This window comes from Trichosurus vulpecula, chromosome 2, assembly GCF_011100635.1.
Source record: "Trichosurus vulpecula isolate mTriVul1 chromosome 2, mTriVul1.pri, whole genome shotgun sequence".
Lineage (NCBI taxonomy): Eukaryota > Metazoa > Chordata > Mammalia > Diprotodontia > Phalangeridae > Trichosurus > Trichosurus vulpecula.
This window is the reverse complement of record NC_050574.1, coordinates 363,357,489-363,378,352: the sequence shown is the minus strand read 5'-3', so window position 1 is coordinate 363,378,352 and position 20,864 is coordinate 363,357,489. Positions and strand designations below refer to the sequence as shown.

Below are 20,864 nucleotides of genomic sequence, written 5' to 3'. Positions count from 1 at the left end.
CTTGTGAATGACATATTGTTGGATTCTGGTTTCTAATCCACTCTGCTAGCCACTTCCATTTTTTAGGTGAGCTCATGCCATTCCTCTTCATAGGATTACTAATTGTGTATTTCCCTCCATCCCATATTCCTCTGTTTCTTCTACTCTCTCTTTTTATCCTGTCCCTCCTCAAAAGTTTATTTTGCTTCCGACCACTGGCTCCCTTAATCTGTCCTCCCTTTTATCTTTCCCTTCCCCTTTCCCTCATCCCACTCTCCTCCTATTTCACTATTGGGTAAGTTACATTTCTATATACAATTGAATAGGTAAATATATTCTTCTTTCTTTGAACCAAATCTGATGAGAGTGAGGTTTAAGTATTACCTGCCACCCCATGCCCCCATTTTCCCCTCTACTGTAAAAGTTCTTCCCCACATACCTCTTTTTTGTGTGAGATAATTTACTCCATTCTATCTCTCCCTTCTCCCTTCTTCCAGTGCATCCCTCTTTCTCACCCCTTTGATTTTTTTTTGAGAAAATTCCAACATAATTAACTTTTATTGGCTCTGCCACTCCAAAATTTGATTTGAGGTATGATCTTAAAGTTGTTTTGAGGGAAATGTTGGGAGAGTTGAGTTGCACTGCCTCAATTCCATTATTTTCAACTCTAACACTTCTTGGAAAAGATGACTGCCAATAGAAGGAGGAGTCCAACCCCTGCCATAGCTTAGCGCCAGATGACATGGAAATGGAGGAAATTGTTTGAACAATGCAATGAAATATAAAATGCCTTTCCAGCAATCTTTCAAATGGTTTCAAGTTTTGATGTTTCTCTCAATATTCTGGGAAAATACAGTACAATAGTAATTAGAAATGATTACATTTTTTTAAAAAAAAGTTTTTGTTTTGAGTCTTTTGTGTTTAGCATTTCTTTTGTGTATAAAGAAAATAGTCATTTTATACCTGTTTACATTGTACAAGGTACATTTTTGTCCTACTCCTTTTTTGAGAAGACTGTAGATATGAGCCAAACCAAAGATTTAAATAATCTTCACCAGGACTCCAGGGTAGAGCCAGAGGCAATGAGACAAAAGAGCCTTGCTCCTCTCTCTAGAGGGCCAGACTCCCTTAGAACTAAATTTTATTCATATACATGAATCCAGAGCTGAGTGAAGCTGGGTCCCAGGGCTGAACAGTTGTTCAGTTTGTTGTTATTGTGCTATAGAGATAGTGTGCTTTTTAGTTTTAAGGAATGTACCATGAGCTCTGCAGAGTTTGCTAAAATTTAGAGAACAGACTTCAAATGAGGTCAACAGTTAAAAATAGGATCTGCCATGCATCTAACCATTCATTACACTGTTGGATGCTGTGCTATGCAGTTACTTTCTCTTTGGTATGTTCTTTCTTTTCTTCTTCTCCACTTACACTTTAGGAAGAAAATCTCAATTCTTAGAAATGAAAAGGCAAAAATTTATATATGCAATTGAGAAAAAAATCAGGAAATTTTAAAATAAGGTTGTATTTGAGTACACTAAGTAGAACCAGGAGAACTGGCAACAGCATTGTAAAAATGCACAACTTTGAAATACACAGACTTTGAGCAACATAATGATTAACCATGATTGCAGGATACTGATAAGGAAGAATGTTACCCAGCTTTTGACAGTCCTCCCTCCAAATAAACACTCTCATGCAACAAAATGTGAATTTCCTCCAGATCCTCATAATCACTTGGGTTATAAACTGGACTTCTTTTTTACAGATGACTTATAGGGTATGATGAACTTTTTCTCCAGTCAGTCCAAATACCCTTTCTGTCAATATGTTCATTAAGGACGTTTCTCAGGTAATCTAAAGTATTGATTGAAACTTGTTTTCACCTTCTTAAAGTATCAAGACATCTTATCATTTACTTTAAGTGGGGTAGAAGGACTTGATTTATTTACTCAATCAACCTCACCATTACATATATGTAAAAGTTACATCTATCAATAGAATGTAAGCTCCTTAATGGCAGGATTTATTTAATTTTTGTCTTTGTATCCCCAAAGGAAGCACAAAGGGGGTCTGGTTTTCCATAAAAGCTTGTTGGTTGATTTCCAACAGAAATATTAACCTGAAATGAACATAGATGATTTTTCTGGTAAAATATGTCTTTGAATTGTTGGGAAATTCCTCAGCCTTGGTTCCTGAAAAGCCCAAGGAAAATCTCACTCAACAGATGGATCTGCTATTTGGGGGTCAAATAACTTGAGCAGACACACTAAAAATAAAAACATTTATTAGCATGTTAAGGAAGATTACTTGATGGTAGCAGCTTTAGCTTCCTAGAATAGATTTAGTTTTTACAAATTCTCAGGTTTATTTAGAAACTATGTCTAGTTAGCATCATCGGCATCATTCCACACCCTTTTAAGATATATAAATAACACCTTTCACAGGAGAGAAGATAGAGAAAAGGGGAATTAGCCAAAGGAAAAAGAGCAAGATGTTCTGGGTGAATATTTACTGTGCAGCTGGTGGAATGTGTTAGAATAAGAAAACATTCCCTGCTCAAGTGCAGGAAAGAAGAGGAGGTGATCAAATGCTTTAACAATTTTTTAAAATTATTTATTTTAAATTTTGAATTCTAAATTCTCTCCTTCCCTCTTACTCTTGCCCTGACCATAGAGAAGGCAAGCAACATGATATCAATTATACTGTGAAAGCATGCAAACAAATTTCCGTATTAGCCATATAACAAAAAGCAAGAAAAATAAAGAAAATGAGAAAACTATGCTTCAATTGATACTCCTTAGTTCTTTCTCTGGAGGTGGATAGTATTTTTTATCATGAGTCCTTTAGAACTGTGTTGGATAATTGTTTTGATCTGAGTAGTTAAGTATTTCACAGTTGACGATGATTGCAATATTGCTGTTACTGTGTATAATTATCTGGTTCTACTTACTTGACTTTGCATTAGTTGATATAGATCTTCCAATGGTTTTCTGAAACCATTCCTCTCATTTCTCAAAGCACATTAGTATTCCATCACAATCATATCCTACAACTTCTTCAGCAATTCTCAATTGATGGGCATACTCTCAATTTCTAAATCTTTGCACCACAAAAAGAGATGCTATAAATATTTTTGTAAATATGCGTCCTTGTCCTTGGATCTCTTTGGTATATAGACCTAGTAGTAGTATTACTGGGTCAAAGGGTATGCACAATTTTATGTCTCTTTGGCTATAGTTCCAAATAGTTCTACAGAATGGTTGGACAGTTCACAACGTTACCAACAGTTTACTAGTGTATCTATTTTATCTATTTTCCCTCATCTTTCCCAGCATGTATCATTTCTGATAGGTTTGAGGTGGAAACTCACAGATGCTCTAATTTGCATTTCTCCAATCAATAGTGATTTAGAACATTTTTCACATGACTATAGATAGCTTTAATTTTGCCCTCTGAAAACTGCCTATTCATATCCCTTGGCCATATAACAATTGGAGAATGGCTTTTATTTTTTAAATTTGAATCACTTCCTTATATATCTGAGAAATGAGGCTTTTATCAGAGAAATATGCCATAATTTTTTATATTACTCCATTGTCTATGGGACCTTTTAGCAAAATGTAGTTTCCCTGATTATCTCTTTTATTTAGGTCTATTTTTTGCTTTTTCTTTGTTTGAGATCATGATGTTTAAATGGCTACATAGGGGCAGCTAGGTGGCTCAGTTAGTACAGCACCAGCCCTGGAATCAGGAGGACCTGAGTTGAAATCCGGCCTTAGACACTTGACACACGATGCACTTACTAGCTGTGTGACCTTGGGCAAGTCACTTAACCCCAATTGCCCTGCCTCCCCTCCCCCCCAAAATAGCTACATTCAGTATATTTCCTCACATGAAACTGACTCAGAATAGGCATGGTTTGCAGCATCAAATTTAATGAGTATTTATGTGCTGAAGGAGAAATAAAATATAACAAACTATGTAAAAACATAGTAAAGCATATGGTTTAACCCACAGTTGTAAAAATTATTTGTTATCCTTGAATAAGAAATACTTGTAGCTTTGAATGGTTACCTCAACCCTGCTGTTTTGGATCAAATGGACTTCTTTAAGAATTGTAAAAGTGGAGATCTCAGATTAGGGGCAATGATCCAGCTGAACTCTCCCAACATTGTCCTCCAAATAATTTTAAAATAATGTCTCAAATGAAATTCTGGAGTGGCAGAGGCAACAAAAGGCCAAAATGAGACATATTTCCAGCCTAAGAAAACTTAGGGCAGCTAGGTGGTACAGTGGATAGAATGCCAGGCCCAGAGTCAGAAAGACCTGAGTTCAAATCTGACCTCAGACGCTTACTAGCTGTGTGACCTTGGGCAAGTCGCTTACCTCTGTTTGCCTTAGTTTCCTCATCTGTAAAATGAGCTGGAGAAGGAAATGGCAAACCACTCCAGTATCTTTGCCAAGAAAATCTCAAATGGGGTCAGGAAGAGTTAGACATGCCTGAAGCAACTGAACAATGAGAACAAGAAAACTTAGGAGGTTGTCAGGAGAGGTCTACGATCCAGGGACTGGCCCAGAGCACATGCAGCAGCAACAGTGCATAGGTGGGCCTTGGAGGTGGCTGTAATAGTGGCAGCAGCAGTAGCTTTGGGAGCTCTCAGCCCAGAGATGGTAAGGGGGCTAAACAACCTATCAGAAAAATATTACAGGGGACCTTTTGTCGGTACTGGGTGCAGTTGGCACCTATGGGCAACTCTATTGCCCATATGCAGTTTTGGTCACAGTTCCAAGGCAGAGAGGAGTGCTTGTAGTCAATCACAAGAAAGCAGAGGCCCTGGTCACAGTTCCAAGGCAGAGAGGAGGACTAGCATTTGTAGTTGAAGGAGAATAGGGAAACTGTTCCATGGCCAAGATGAGCACTAACAGCTACAGGGGAACAGGAACCCTTACTAGGTAAAGACCAGAGCTCAGAAGATGAGAGCAGTTATAAGATCTCAGGATCACACCACCTTGGAACCACCAAAAACTTGCAACCCCCCAGAACTAGCTCTAAAAACAACAGCAAGAAAAAATCCTCAAGTTTGGGACAGTGTCTCCTTACTCCTAGGTGAGCAGAACACTTTAACATAAAATTCAAAGTCAAGAAATAGGTTGGGGAATTGATGAAACAACCAAAAAGGATTTGATAATAATAAGTTACTATGGTGGCAGGGAAGATCAAGACATAAAATCAGAGGAAAACAACAATGTGAAAAGAGCTACAACCAAAACCTCAAAGAAAAATACTGATTGGACCTAAGGTCAGCAATAATTTCTGGAAGAGTTAAAGAAAGAGGTAGGAGCGGTAGAGGAAAAAATTGGGAAAATAAATGAAAGTGATCCAATAAAATTATGAAAAGAAAATTAACAGCTTGTGCCTAAAATAGGCACAAAAATACTAAAGAAAATAATGCTTAAAAACAGAATTGACCTAATGTAAAAGAGGCACAATAACTCATGGAATAAGAAAACTCCTTAAAAACTAGAATCAGTCAAGTGGAAAAAGAGGTGTAAATCTCACTGAAGAAAATAATTCCATAGAAATTAAAATAGGGCAGTTGTTGTTCAGTCATTTTTGAGTTGTGAGTTGTATCTGATTCTCCATGACCCAGTTTGGGGTTTTCTTGGCCGAGATAGTGGAGTGGTTTGCATTTCCTTCTCCAGATCATTTTATAGATACAGAACTGAGGCAAACAAGGGTAAGTAACTTGCCAAGGGTCATACCAGCTTTTAAGTGGCTGAGGCCTGATTTGAACTCAGGAAGCTGAGCCTTTCTGACTTCAGGCCTGGCACTCTATCCACTGTGCCACCTAGCTGCCCCCTAGAATAGAGCAAGTGGAAGCTAATGACTCCACGAGACATCAAGAAACAATATAACAAAGTCAAAAGAATGAAAAAATAAAAGGCAATAGGAAATAGGAAAACCAACTGACCTGGAAAATAGATTGAGAAGAGATAATTTAAGAATTATTGAACCATCTGAAAGTTGTAATCAAAGAAAGAGCCTAGATGTCATTTTTTTTTAAATTTAAAAACTAACTATGCTTTTCAGAAATCAGCAGTACTCGTATTTCATTATAACAATGTCTTCAAAATGTTCCATATCCACCAGTGATCAAGTAAAGCCTAAAGATGATTCCACTATATCCAATGTTTATAATGTTTAGTGCACTTAACGTGACCCTAAAGCCTTTTCTAAATTCAGATACTAAATATCTCACAAAGCCTTGCCTCAAAATACCTACAGCAGTATGTTTCAACAATGGCTCAATTTCAAGAAATTATCAAATGCCCCAATATCTTAGATCCAGAGGGTAAAATAGAAACCAAAAGAATCCACCAATCACCTCCTAAAAGAGATCCTAGAAAACTCCCAGTAAAATTATGCCAAATTCCAGAGCTCCCAAGTCAAGGAAGTAGACTGAAAGAAACCATTCAAATATTGTGGAGCCACAGTCAAGATTACACAAGATTTAGCAGCTTAAAGGGAGTGGAGAGCTTGTAATATGATATTCCAGAAGGAAAAAAGAGCTAGGATTACAACCAAGAATAACTTACCCAGCAAAACTGAATATAATCTTTCAGGAGTAAAAATGGATACTTCATGAAATAGACTTTCAAGCATCCCTGATGAAAAGACTAGAACTATACACAAAATTTGACATTCAAATGCAAGACTCAAGAGAAATGTAAAAAGGTAAACATAAAAGAGGAATCATAAGAGACTTAATACAGTTAAACTATTTACATATGGGAAGATGATACTTGTAATTCCTAAGAACTTTATCATTATTAGGGCAGTTAGAAGTAGTCAACATAGATAGAAATCCCAGGTGTAAGTCAATTATGTTGGGATGATCTGAAAAAATGAAGGGGTGAGAGAGATACACTGGAAGAAGGGGGAAGAAAGAGGTAGAATGGGGAAAATTTTCTCACACACATGTGTGTGTGTGTGTGTGTGTGTGTATGTATGCTATATATAGGATATATAGCAAATAATTAATGGAGGGAAAGCATTAGAATTAAAATGGGTTGGTCAAGGCATCCTGCGGAAGATGGAATTTTAGTTGGGCCTTGAAGGAAAACAGGGAAGCCAGAGGTGGAGATGAAGGGGGAGAGTATTGGTTCTCCACAATAATTCCAAAAAAACAAGTTGAACAGATGTTATTAGGCCGAAGGGTCTAGTGGAAATAAAACTGCTTTGGGAGTTTGTTTATCTGTATTTTAGTCCCAGCTCTGTTACATAGTTGTATGAACTAGATATGTTGTTTTGCCTCTATGTATTTCCATTTCCTGATCTGTAAAAGAAGGGATTGGAATAGATAATTTGTATGGTTCTTTCTAGCTCTAAGGTTTTATAATCCCCATTTCTACAGATGAGTAAATCAAAGATTGACAAGATAAAAGGTCACGCAGCTAAATAAATGACAGAACAAGGATTCAGACTTTGGCATTCTGAGTCCAAATCCAGTGCTCCTCTATTATGTGACAGAATTAGCTTTAGTTTCAGAAATTTTCCTTTAGAATTTCTTAATTCTCCCTCTCCCTACAGTTCAGTTTATAACACTTAATGTTAGAAGATTTGCAACTAATTTTTAGCCTCTTGATTATTTTGGGTACAAACAAGTGCTTAGGTAATCTTTCCTTAAAAAAGAAAGACCTCCTTGTAATTTTCCCATAGTCATGGGCCATATTTCTGGAAATTCTATTGCTTATCAAAAAATTTACTTTCTTTTCCGAAACAAAGGGTATATCTAACTCTTATATATCACTGGGAGCTATAAGTCCCATTCTTATCTATTATATACTTGGGACATGTGGAAGAGTGACATTTATCCTCTGCTGAACTTTGATCTAACCTGCAATATAGTATAGTACAGCATATTAAGGCTTTCAGGCATCTGGGACAAACAACTCATTGAATTCTTTCCATCTTGTTCATTAAGTACAACGCTGAAGTGCTTTTAGGGAATGTCTTGTTTAATTGTGGATTTCATACTGAGGAACTAAAAGGAGGATTACTGGAATGAAAAGTGGAAGAGCTAAGTCCCACCTTGTTTTTTGACATATATGATGCTTCCTATCCTAAGTTATTTTTAATCAGAACACAAAATGGTCTCTATGGATGCTCCAGTAGATAGTGATTTTTTTAAAAAGATCTCCATACATTTTATCTGTATCACATTGCATTTTTCATCTTGAATTTGACAAGAGCTTAGAAAAAAAGTGTTTTGTTTCTGTTCCACACTTCCAGTGACACAGGAGTTGGGGGAAGGGAGTAGGGAATAAATATGCAAAGTGATTTATTGAAAGTCTGTGAAAATGTAAAAATGTGGGCACTCAGGAAAGAACTCTGGATTGGGAATTGAGAAAACTGAGATCTTCTACAAACTCTGAGGTTAATTAGCCCCAGTGACGTTGGGTAAATCCTATAGCCTACTTAAGGGGGTCAGTCTTCATTTGTAAAATGGTGTTGGAACTGATGTCCTTGAAGATCCCTCCTATCCCTAAGATCCTCCTTTTCCATGACTGTATCTATTATCAGGTCAGCCTAATTCAATGTAATACAGCAGACATTTATTGATCACTTACCATGTCAAAGGGACTATCTGGACTCTGTGGATTCAAAGTAAAAAAAAGAAACACTCCTCCTTCCTGGGAAGAGGGGGCTTGGAAATATACTACATACACAGATAAGTAAATGCAAGGAAACTTGTCCACCCACGTGGATTTCTCGACCTCTTAGACTCAGTGGATTCTCAGAGACCACCCTTGTCACCGTACCTTGCTGAGCCACCTAGCTACCCTTTTTATCCTATAGCTAAAGAAAGCCCTATTGTGAACTATTTGACAACCTATGAGTGTATAATATTGTTCCAACATCAACCCTGAATAACAGGGTATCCATGTCAGGCCTGCCCCTAAACCCATCCCTATGAGTGTTTAAAGTAGAGTGAAGATATAAGTTCTGGGAGTTGAAGAGATTAACAGACTGAGAGACCACTGTATTTTAAGAGACATCAGAGTAGATACTGAAATCTCCAAGCATAAGGATAGGAGTTGTATTGGAGATGAAGATTTCAAGACAAATATTAATCTTCTTGAAAGTTCTGTTCTGGATGATCTTGCAGAAGGGTGTGAGACTTAAAGGAAGAGAGGCCACTGGGTGACGGTCAAAGAGGAGGCTCTAAAAGTAGTAATGGGGCACAAATTGTGGCCAATCCCTCTTCTTCATGACCCAGTGAGCGAGGAGATATGAGAACACTCAGCCCTGAAATACAGTATTTTCCAGGGGGACTCAGGCTGTTGTAGGCCTAAGAATATAGAACATGTGAGAGGTTGAGGTCTAGGATGAAGGAGAGTTAGTTAATTATGGGGCTGTGGGGGGGATGGTCAGAGGATATAAAGGAAAGGAACAGCAGAGGAAGATAGAACATGGCTAAGAGTAAAGTTGTTCCAGGGCAATGACAGCAACTTGTGCTCTCAATACCATATTGCTGAGGGTGTAGGCTGCAGAGCAATCTGGCCAGGTACTTGGATTGATAAATATGTGGTGCTCAGGTCCACAAGTCCAAAACTGTGACTAGGAATTTTTGGTGAGCACAGGAAACTGGAGACACCAGGACTAATATTGGTAAAATGCTCATGTTATGGAAACTGGAACCAGGGCACAGGGTGAGCAGTAATGTATGGTATTACTCACTTAAGCATGCCAGCTCAGAGATTAATATCTTAATGAATTATTCCACAGAGTAGGTATTGAGAGCTGTTATTTCTACAATGCTGAAATATTGCAAGTTTTGTCAGTGCTCTCTATATCTGGTGACCTGGAAAGAATATTACACCTATTTTCATACCAGGTCATTGTACTGAGTGTTTTGTTTAACTGTTTTTCTTTATTATAAAGTAAGGTTCAATTTAGAGAAAGGAGGAAAGAGAATATTTCCAGAAATGATTGTGATAGAAAAACAAAAGATGTCACTGAAACATATGTAAAAACCAACAAACAAAAACTTTGGTGCCATGGAGAAGGGAAGAATTCATGATCAAACAATAAAGAACATTATGAAATGCAAAATGGATCATTTTGGTTACATGAAAGTAAAAAGCTTTTGCACAAATAAAGTGAAGGGAAGATTAGAAGGGAAGCAGTAAGCTGGGAAACAATTTTTTAATGCCAGTGTCTCTGATAAAGGCCTCATTTCTAAAATATATGGAGAACTGAATCAAATCTATAAGAACACAAGTCATCCCCCAATTGATAAGTGGTCAAAGGATATGAGCAGGCAGTTTTCAGATGAAGACATTAAAGCTATCTATAGTGATGAAAAAAATGCTCTAAATCACTATTTATTAGAGGAATGCAAATTAAAACAACACTGAGGTACCACATCACACCTATCAGATTGCCTAACCTAACAAAAATGGAAAATGATAAATGTTGGAGATGTGGGAAAATTGGAACACTAATGCATTGTTGGTAGAGCTGTGAACTGATCCAACCATTCTGGAAAACAATTTGGAATTATGCACAAAAGGCTATAAAACTATGCATACCCTTTGATCTAGCAATACCACTACTAGGTCTGTATCCCAAAGAGATCATAAAAAAGGAAAAGGACTCACATGTACAAAAATATTTATAGCAGCTCTTTTTGTGGTGGCCAAGAATTGGAAATAGAGGGGATGCCCATCAATTGGGGAATGGCTGAACGAGTTGTGGTATATGAATGTAATGGAATACTATTGTTCCATAAGAAATTGTGAGTAGGCAGATTTCATAAAAACCTGGAAAGTACTTGCATGAATTGATGCTGAGTGAAGTGAGCAGAACCAGGAGAACATTATACACAGTAACAGCAGCATCGTTCAATGACTGACTTTGTTAGACTTAGCTCTTCTCAGAAATGCAACGGTCTAAGACAATTCCAAAAGACTCATGATGGAAAATACTATCCACATCCAGAGAAAGAATTATGGAGTCTGAATGTAGATCAAAGCATACTATTTTCTCTTTTTGTTGTTGTTGTTTTTTGTTTTTTCTTTCTCATAGTTTTTCCCTTTTGTTCTGATTCTTCTTTCATAACATGACTAATGTGGAAAGATGTTTAATATGATCATATATGTATAGCCTATGTCAGATTGCCTGTTGTGTTGGGGAAAAGGGAGAGGAGGGAGGAGGAAAATTTAGGACTCAAAATCTTATAAAAGTGAATGGTGAAAACTAAAAATAAATAAATAAAAACCCCCCAAACCATGAAACTTTGGTGCCATAGGTCATAACCCCTGTCATTCAGTCCTAGCTGCAGCTCAGCCCTGGTGCCTGATTGAATTGACATTGGAAGCAAATCCTTTTGCCTTATCCAGAGGTGAAGGATCGCAAACAACCAGTAGACACTCTGAACACGCCATGACTTTGGATCAGAACAGGTATCTGAGACCCTGTTATTCTACGGCTGGGGAAAGCTTTGCATCTGAACACTCCATGATTATAAAGGGCTAAGGAATTGGTTTTTCTCAAACAAGTTATTCAATTAAGTACTGCCTCCCAATGAAACAATATTTTAAGCATGATAAGGCCTTCAAAACTAGTCCCTAAAACAAACCAGGTGCTTAAACAGGGGTCTTGGTATTAATAATGTTTTTCATCTTCCTGAGCAATCAGTGGCAAGAGACAGATAAGAGGTTGTTTCTCAGGTGGTAGGTACAGAGGTATAGAACAGAATTTAAAAAAATCTCCATGGGTGAAAGTAACGGGGTAGTTAGATCCAGGTCGAAGAGGACTTCAAACCCATTTCCCTAAAAGAGACCTGTTTGGTGAACTCACCTTCACCTATGCAAGGACAATTCCAATCCTGGGCTCTGATTCTTGGCTCCTAGCCAAGCTAAGACAACATTCTGCTGCCATCTCCTTTGAAAAATAAAATAGTGAAAGAACTCCATCTTTACTCAAACACTCTCAAGAGAAAAGGGACTGATATTGAACTATAAAAATACTGTGATATTTTCAGAAGGGTAAAGAACAATTTTTTAAAAGTTTAATTATTTTCCCTCATGTAGCCTCACTGGAAATACAACAGCAAATACAATCTTGTTACCAATATTTCTCCTTGTCTACAATATCATAATCAGGGAGAAAGTCATCCTGGGACAGGTTAATGCTTTCAACAAAAAGAGAAGAAAAAAATTATAAGGCAGTGTATTTGGCCAATGAGAACCCTTAGTCTGATTATTCAGAAACAGGAGGGACTACTAACAATGGCTCACATTTATGGAGTTTTAAGGTTTTCAAAGAACTTTTCCTCATAAAGGCTTGCTTGATAGCTTCCAGCTTTTCATTGGTCTCTAAGGATATATTGGCATTGAGGGCTAAGACGTGTTACTAAAGGGAAATTGTGAACCTGGATTCACTAGCCTCTAAGGATTCTTTCAATGTTAAATCTATTATCCTGTGTATTTTTAAAAATGAATGCTTTCTTGGAAACTTTAAGCAATAACAAAATCAATGAAACAAACGGGTATCTTTGAAAAAAATAGGACCCCTATCTAAGGTGGCCCAATTATAGTCTTGTCTTAGAGGTAAATTGATGGACTAGATAGCATTTCAAATTCCCTTCCCATTTTATGATCCTACAAATGCTTATAGGCTTCATTCTTCTTCTGTCCAACAGTGTAGAAAAAGACTTTAGGTCACATTCCTACAGTCTGCAGAAGAAAAAAAGCATGTAGAGAGAAACAGTGTCAGCAAAGTATCTGAAAATAGAGCCTCTAGGAGAGATATGTGAGGACATCTTACCCATCTCAATCCAGGAGGAAATAAAGCACACATTAGCAAATGGCCACGAAGACACGAGGGATAATTTTACCTCTGTGTTCTCAGACACACTGTGTATGTGTTGGAAAAGGTTTCTAGAGACTAGAAACCTGAGCTTTATACCTTCTTTATGTGATAGACTCACCATCAGAATTCCATAGCTGATGCAAGACCCAATGCAGAACAACTTTAGGGTAAAGTTCATCGCCTCTAGGCCTTCACTGGGAGGTAGCCTGTGGGACCCAGAATTCAGAGATGGGGGTTCAAGTGTCACCTCAGCTACTTACTAGCTGTGTAACCATGGACACATCCTAGAACTTTACTTTTCTCATCTACAAAATGCTACTAATGTTGCAGCACAAAGGGAAACTAGGACATTCAGGCTCCTTGTTTCAAGGTACTTTGTGAGTCATTTTCTACTCAAAGCCGTAGTTCATGAGACTCCACTGGTGCATTTACTTTCCCTATGGCAACCAGAAGACATTGGTTTAAGTCATAAGATATTTAATTAAAAGACATAAAATAAATGAAACTCACCCACCTACCCACACAAACACGCTCTGTCCAGTGCAACAGAGGCATGCATTCTTACATTATTAATTGAGAAGATGCATATGCAGGAAAAATGTGTGACCAGGAAAAAAGAACACGTGTGGTTAAGGAATATGTGTTTTGGACCCGGGAAGTGTATTTTTGGTCATACTTCCAAGGATATGATGAAGTCCTCTGGTGACATATTTTTCTGCTCTCTTCCTGGCACCTCGACAACTGAGCTGCTCTCTGACGGGTCACCTCGACTGAGCTGCTGTCTGCTGAGTCTGCTGTTGCCATCTCCTCATTGTCAACTGTGGTTCAGCTTCTTTGCTGAACTGCTGCTGCTTTTTTATCCTCTTCATTTGTGATATTGTTTCTTCACTATGGAGACGGAATCTTCTGTGGATGGACTGATGTCATGTGATTGAGTGGCTCTTTATATAGATTGCTAGATTTCTTGGTTCGCTTGCTAAAGCAACTTCTTTTCTGCTGTTTCTCAGGGCACAGGGAGAAGAGAGACACATGTCAGTGAGACTGAGGCTCCCCATCTACTATGAGGGAAAACAGCAGCATGCTTTAGGAGTGAGACATCTGTGTTCCTAGCAGGCAAGACATATGCTTTTATCTCCTCTCACTGGGACAAATGATGGAAGAGTGGGGCTAGACCATGTATGATAGCAACAACTATAGTTTGAGTCTCTGCCTGTGACGATCAGGACCAGTGCGAGGGAGATGATTGGACCAGCAGCTCTAAAGGGGGAGCAGAACTTTGGAGATTGTCAGCTATCATGAAGCCTGGAAGTAGTGAAGAAAGGCTGAGAAGCCAACTTCTCTCTCCCAGTGCTGCCCTTGTCTTCTTGTTATTCCTCTCTCTTATTCTCACTTCATAAGCAATGGCTAAGAGTTTGTGAACTCTTATCAGCTACCTGAGGGTAGAGAAGTAGTTGGTTGGAATTTTGGAAGATGGTTGGATATCGTGATCTGTGGAGAAGCACTCAATTTCTTTTCATTTTTGCTATGTCTAACAAACTGTGGGGCCATAGAATGTTAGTGCTAGTGTCTTCTGAATATCAGGGTGGGTAAGTCAGTTATATGACTGATAGGGGAAAGTTCAGATGTGGGAAGAGTAGAGCCATACATTTAAATAATTTATTTGACATTTCTGGAAACCATATTTCATACCATTCTTCTAGCTTCAAGCAAAATCTAGCAAATTCCTCTGTGAGTAAAATTAAGTCAATGAGCATTTATTAAATGCCTACTGTGTGCCAAGCATTGTGCTAAGTGCTGGGAATACAAAGGAAAAAAAACCTAACCCCTCAAACTCAAACAGTCCTTTCTCTCAAGGAGCTAACGGTCTCATGGGAACACAAACAACTATGTAGTAAAAAGATATACATGGGGTAAATTGGAGGTAATCTCAGAGGGAAGACATGAAGATTAAGGTAGACCAGGAAAGGCTTCTTGTAGGGGAAACCAGGAAACAAATACAAGGATGGAGAGAGTTGTAGGCCAGACATGGGGGACAGCCAGTGAAAATGCCTGTAGTTAGGAGTTAGAGTGTTATGTGCAAGGAATAAGAAGGAGGACAGTGTTATTGGATCACAGAGACAATAGGGAGCTTGCTGGCTGGCAGCAGTGGGACTGGGTGTAATTGGAGTGTTTTCAGGATGATTACTTTCTGGTGACCAGTGGAGATAACTGTAGCTTTTTAGAACCTATTGGACAGACACCAGAGCAACTTTGCCCACTGGGTGGATGGATGAGTGTTTCATCATCCTGTGGACAGCTCAGATATGGTACTCCCTCTTTGAGATAATTAATATGGTGACATGTTTGCCTTTCTATAGGCTTCAGGAAAGCAGCACAAGAGGCTATGTGGGCAATGCCCAAGTATCAATTGCAACCTCCACCTATGCCACACAAACACATGTTGAAGGGGTAAGGTGAGTGGCTCCTTAATACAGGTTATCTCTCTACGGACAGTCACTAAATCTTGAGTATTTCTTGCATGGAGACTACTTCGGGGATACATTAAGAATAGTCAATATTGTTTCATTTACTCATTAGATGTTTAATGAGTGGTAGAGATAGTAAGTGCTAAAAGAATTCATTGGATCATAGATTTTAGAGTTGGAAGGGCTCTTAGAAGAATCTAATCTAACCCTTTTATTTTATAGTTGAGGAAACTGGCACTAAGTGACTTGTTAACGTTTCATAAGCATGAAGTGACAGGGCTACAGTTCAAATCAAAGTCCTTTAATTTCACATACAGTACTGTTTTCTTTGTACCACACTGCTTCTGCAAAAGAGGGAGAAATCACTGTGAGCTGGAGTGGGATTTGACTTGCTTTGAAGGATAATGTTTCTGTCCTTTAGGAGTTTTCAAAAGAATGGAAAGATGGAGGAAGGGGTCATATCAATAATAACAGTTATATATGGTCTAGTGCTTTATGCTTTCTAAAGTGTTTTCACATGTGTTATCTTATTTGGGACGTAACCAACAATCAATCAACAAGTATTTATTAAGCCACTGTACTAGGTCCAAAAGATACCTATAAGTACCAAGAATGAAACAATACCTACGCTAAAAGATCTCAGCGTTCTAATGGGAGAGACAAGTATATATAATATATACATATATATGACACATACACTCCCCTATAGACATATGTCTATATACACAAATACACATATACGATACATTTATACACATATTATATGTATTGTATATGGTATTACATACACACACAAAACAAACACATAAAGCGTTAGTTAAATACAAGTTAGCTTAGCAGGGAGGGCACTGGCAGTTGGGTAGACCAGGAAAGGCTTCACGCAGAAGATGGTATTTGAGCTGCATCTGAAAGAGAGGGATTAAGACAGGTAGAGGGGTGCGCTCCAGAAATAGGAAATGGTCAATGCAGGGGCTCAGAGATACATATGCCATTTTAGTGCTTATTACTGAGCAGGACGAGCTTATTACTGAGCTTGTTAAAAAGCTGCAAGGGACTTCAGACAGAGATGATCTAATCCAGGGGCTCCTTAGTGTTTTAGTAGTCTACTGAAGTTTGTGGACACCTCATCATAATGTTTTTCAGTGCACAAAATAAAACACAAGACTGATTATATTGAAATGCAGTTACAAAATTTATAACCGTTCAAGGATCCCAGATTTAGGTGTAGGCTGAATTCTCTAGCAAGTGCAGGTGCCTTTTAGAAAGGGGCTGGGGGGGGCGGGGTGGAAAATTCACGCCTTAAGCAAGCGCATGCTCAGTGGGTCTACATGTCAGATTTCAGGGAAATGGGGGGGGAAAAAAAAAAAATCACTGTCATACTTCTGCGCATGCGCAATGCCTTCATCCACGCCTTTTTCTTTCTAAATCCCATTAAAAAAAAAACTTCACAAGCCTTCAGACTCTACAGCTGCCGTCAGAGCTACACCCTGAAACGCATGCGCTTTAGGGTAGAAGAGGAGAGGCACTTGTCAAGGCGGAAGGAGAGGTTTCCTTTCTTTTTTCCCTTCGCCTCCCCGCCTCTGTGGCCCCGCCCCCTGCCCTGCCCTCCCCCCATCCTGCCACGTACGGGGCTCGAGCTCACGCTAGGCTCAGTGGGTCCAAGCGATTGGCTGAGGCTGGCTCGAGCCAGAGGGCGATTTACGGCCGCGGCCGAACGTGACGGAAGGTAGCCTCCCCCCTGACGCCGTGGCGGTTTCGGCACCGGCGCTGCCCTCAGAGACAGAACCGGAGAAGGCGAGGTTGAGGGGACGGCGGCGGCTGCGGCCCCAACGAGGAAGGTATGTTTTTTTCAATGGTCGCTCGAAACTGGGGCGCGCCTGCTCCCTCCCTCCCGGCTGTCTCGGGCCGGCGATGCGGGCATGCGCGCCGAGGCCTTGGTGGGAACTGGCTCTGGTCCGGCGGATTGGGGCGGGGGTGGGGCGCGAGGCGACCGGAGCCAGGGGGTCTCGAGTCGGCCGGGAGGGGGACGTAAGGCGAGGGGAGGGAGGGGCGCCCGGAGCTGGCTCTGGGAGAGGGACGCGCGATTGGAGGGATGGGTGCGAGGCCAAGGAGGGGGCTGCGACCGGGCCGGGAGCTGGGGGAGGTGGGGGGGACCCGCGAGGGGAGAGAGAACGTCACGAGCCGGCGGGGAGGAGGGGGATGCGCGAGGGGTCACAAGGGCGGGGCTATGCGCGAGGGGTCACCAGGGGGGCGCGCGCCGCCGGAGCTGGGATTGGAATGGACGGAGTAAGGATGAAGAGGCGCACCGTGTCGGTCGTCTGCTACGTGGGGCTACTTGTGGAGAGAAGGCTGGCGGGGGTGAAGGGGGATGGACGGCCCCCTTCCTGTTTCACTTTTGTCCCCTTCCCTCCTAGCTGTTTCAGGGAAGCGAAGTAGGCGCCTGAGGGGCGCTAATTCAATTGAATGGAATGGCCGGGAACTGGGCTTTGGGGGGGCGGGGCGCAGCTTTTGCCTCCGCAACAGCTGAGCACCATCCTGCTGAGCACTGTCACTGGAGGAGGGCCGCGACCTTTGTGCAGCCAGCTCACCAACACTTTTATTGAACGCGGGCTCTATGGTATTTAGGCGTGTGTTGCTTCTGTGAGCTGGAGTGCTTAAACCTAGAGTCCATGGACCCATCCCCTCCCCCCAGGGGTACTTGAAGAGACTTCAGAGTCTGTAAACTTGAATGGGAAAGAACATATTCACCTTTATTTCTGTATAATTGGTTTCCTTTGCAATCATAAGCATTTTATATTAGGTAGTTAAAAACAGTTTTAGAGGATTTGTGGGTTTCACCAGACTGTCAAAAAAGGATCTATGAGCCAAAAAAAAGTTACGAATCCCTGCTCTGGATTCTAGAGCAATCAGTAAACAGCTTTGTTTCCATCTTTGAAACTGAGATGTATCCACTGTCCTTGCAGCTGCCAAATAGGTATGCCTTAAAACACAAATCTCATCTCACTTCCTTGCTCTAAAGCCTTCTGTGGCTCCCTGTTTCCTCTAGGAGAAAATACAACATCCTTTGGTGGGATATTTAAAGCAGTTGATGACTTGTTTTCAACAAGACTAATTTCACAATACTTGCCTTCAGGCACTCTACCTACCAGCTGCCAACTGGTATTCTCACTGTTTCGTGTACATAACATTGAATCTCCCCATACTTCATTTCCTACTCCCCTGCCTATTTTTAAAGGTTTGTCCTGCATCTCTAGGACAGCTAAATGGCTCGGTGCATAGAGTGCTGGCCCTGGAGTCAGGAAGACTCATCTTCGTGAGTTCAGATTTGATTTCAGACACTTAGTAGCTGTGTGACCCAGGGCAAATCACTTAACCGTGTTTGCCTTAGTTTCCTCATCTCTAAAATGAGCTGGAGAAGGAAATGGCAAACTGATCCAGTCAGTATCTTTCTCAAGAAAACGAGATGGGGTCACAAAGAGGTCAGATAGGACTGAGCAAACCTCCATCCCTGGAATGTTCTACCTTCTTAGGTTTGCCACTAGAAAGTTCTTAGCTTATTTCAAGGGCATACCTGGAGTGACACATTTTATACTAGGTCTTTACTCCTCCAGGTGTTATTTCCCTCCTTACTTCATATATATATACACACACGCACATATATATATATATATATATATGCATATATATATTACACAGACATGTACATATACATATTTTATTTGCGTGTTTCATCCAAACTCCTTACATATATATATTGCGCACACACACACACACACACACACAAACACACACACACATTTTATTTGCATGTTTCATCCAAACTCCTTAGGGGCAGTTCTTGTCTTTGAACTTTCTGGAGTTCATCATAATAGGCATTTAACAGATATCTAATAAATTGAAATGATTCTTGCATTGGATAGGAAGTTATCTTAAAGGTCCTGAGGAGTTTTAAAGCTAGGAAGAATAGAAGAGATCTCTAGTCCAACTCCCTTATTTGAGGAATCTGAAACCCAGACAGGTTGTGACTTTAATAAAGTAGTAGCTGGTGAGTGGCAGAGTTTAGAACCCAAATCTTCTGATTCTAAGTATAGTATTATGTAGGTCTGTTAAATCAAACTCTTATTAAGTGCTTGATGTTTGATAGAATAAGAGCATAGATAAAACGTAAGGGGGGACAACTGTGGTGATGAGTGAAGTAGCAGGGATAGACTTCAAACCTCTTTCCTTATAACTCCTAATCTACTTCCAGTGGTACTATCTTGTTTCTTTACTGTGTATACCAGCTCTTTCTTCTTCCAGTGTCATTGAAAGTTAGCTCCTATTTGGGCTCAGCAGCAATCCTAGCTGCTTAATAGTGCAGTGATAATGCTACCAATTTCTTGCTGATTAGTCATGAAGAGATAAGAGGACTAGGCTTTATTCACCTTCATATTGTTAAAAATGTTAGGATGGTTTATTTTCTTTTTGGTTAGTAAATAACATTTATTATGTGCTTACTATGTGCCAGGGACTATGATAAGCCTGCAGATAACAAAGGAAGACACAAGACACTCTCTCTCAAGGACCTCAAAGTCTTAACAGGGGAGACAATATGAACACAGCTATTTACAAACAAGCTACATACAGGATAAATTGGAAATAATTAATAGAAGGAGGCACTAGAATTAAGGGGATCAGGAAAGGTGGGATTTTAGCTGGGAGATGAGGGAAACCAGGCAAGATGAGGAAGGCGAGCATTTGTGGGAGCAACATCGAGGAGGCCATTGTCACTAGACTGTAGATTGTGAGTGTATGGTGAGGGGAGCAGTTGTAAGGTGTAAGAGGATTGGAATGGATGTATGGAGGAGAGAGTAGATTATGAAGGGCTTTGAATGCCAAACAGAGGATTTTATGTTTGATCCTGGAGGTAATAGAGAAACACAGGAGTTAATTGAGTAGGAAAGTAGCATGGTCAGGAGATCACTTTGACAGCTTAGTGGAGGATGGCAAGGGGAGAGACTTGTAGCACTGAGTCTGGCTACCTGTCTATTTCAGTAGTCTAGTTTGAGGTAATGAGGTCCTTCACTAGGGGTGGTGGTCAGAGGGGAGAAGGGAGCATATGTGAGAGATGTTATGAAGATAAAATTGACAGCCTGGGTAACAGATTTGATATGGAGGTTGAGAGAAAGTGAGTAGTTGAGGACGATATCTTGGTTGCCCTAGATTGCAAGCCTGGGTGGATGGTTGTATTATCAACAGTAATAAGGTAGTTAAAGGGATTGGGGGATAATGAAGTCAGTTTTAGATGTTTTGAGTTTAAAATGTCTGTGGGAGATCCCACTTCAAGATATCTGATAGACAGTTGTAGATTCAAGACTGGAAGTCTGCAGAGGTTATGGCTGGTTAAGTAGCTTTGAGAATCATCAGCATAGAGATGATGACAACCCATGGGAACTGATAATCGCCAATGAAATAGTGTAGAGGGTCCTATGGGACACCTATAGCTAGCTGGCATAACCTAGATGAAGATCTTGTAAAGAACTCTGAGAAATTGTCAAATAGGA

The 20,864-nt window shown here is 40.1% G+C and overlaps 1 protein-coding gene across 2 annotated transcripts in view; it reads left to right on the top strand.

The window, feature by feature from the left end:
* Positions 1-16,803: 16,803 nt before the first annotated feature.
* The window catches only part of TFG (trafficking from ER to golgi regulator), a 34,771-nt gene continuing 30,710 nt past the window's right edge, over positions 16,804-20,864 (top strand). The window contains exon 1 of one of the 2 annotated variants that reach the window (XM_036743501.1): positions 16,804-17,159. The gene's annotated coding sequence lies outside the window, so the exon portion shown is untranslated. The remainder of the gene's footprint in view (positions 17,160-20,864) is intronic. The other variant, XM_036743500.1, reaches the window with a different exon arrangement.